Genomic DNA, 882 nt, shown 5'->3' on the forward strand with positions numbered 1-882 from the left:
CCCAATTTTCTTTCATTATCTCCATTTTTAGCTCACGCACCACTTCCTTTTTATACCTTTTTCCTTCTTTCTCGGATGCATTTCAAGTTTGCTCATTATTTTCTTGGAACACGTACGTAGAGGTAGGCAGAGTTTGCTTTGGTTGAATTTGGGTATCGCGTTTGAAAGGAAAATAGTTCAAGAAAAAAGGGGGGGGCGGAGTGGGGTGGGGACAACCGAGCCGGACCGACTCCCCAACAAGCAGACCGAACACCCGAAGGCAGCCCGCCGCGTGGGAGGTTGCCATGCCGGAGACGCCGGGAGTCCTCGTCCCGAAGGTCCACACGGTGGTAAGACCGCTGTGGGAAAGGCGCCTCTACTTCACCGCCTGCCGGAGGAACCAGCAGCACCAGCCCATCAGCCTTCTCCGCATTTGGGAGAGTCTGGCTCCCGCAAAGCGGAGCCCCGGAATTCGACAGCACAAGCCGGGCGCGAAACCCAACGCACAGCCTCCGGCGCGGCCGGCACTTCCGGCCTGGGAAGGCGAGGGGCGGCCTGGGGATTCTGGGAAGTGCAGTTCGGGACCCCTGGGCGGTGGGATAAGTTCCGCTGCAGCCGGCTGCGGCCGCGTCCTGCTCCCGTAGGGAATTCTGGGAAGCGTAGTCCAGACAGGCTCTGCAGGCAGAGGCGCTTCCGGCCCAGGTATGCGCGGCCGCGGCCTTGGCTGCTCTCAGAAAGGTGAGCTCTCCCCTCGGCGCGTCCCCTCCCGGCGCCCGCGTACAGCGCTCTGCGTTTCGCTCCGGGCCAGTAGCGACCTGGCGGTGGACCTGCGGGAAGAGTCCTCCTAAGGCGAAGGGCGGGGTTTGCGTTCCCTCCGAAGAGCCTTCTCGAGTGGCGGGCGGT

General features: G+C 62.0%; 1 protein-coding gene across 9 annotated transcripts in view; it reads left to right on the plus strand.

Moving 5' to 3' along the window:
* The first annotated feature begins 580 nt into the window (after positions 1–580).
* Znf112 (zinc finger protein 112) overlaps positions 581–882 on the plus strand; it is a 28,020-nt gene continuing 27,718 nt past the window's right edge. For 8 of the 9 annotated variants that reach the window (XM_048790732.1, XM_048790726.1, XM_048790735.1 and 5 more), the window contains exon 1: positions 581–717. The gene's annotated coding sequence lies outside the window, so the exon portion shown is untranslated. The remainder of the gene's footprint in view (positions 718–882) is intronic. The other variant, XM_048790734.1, reaches the window with a different exon arrangement.

Source organism: Marmota marmota, unplaced genomic scaffold (assembly GCF_001458135.2).
Source record: "Marmota marmota marmota unplaced genomic scaffold, marMar, whole genome shotgun sequence".
Taxonomy (NCBI): domain Eukaryota; kingdom Metazoa; phylum Chordata; class Mammalia; order Rodentia; family Sciuridae; genus Marmota; species Marmota marmota.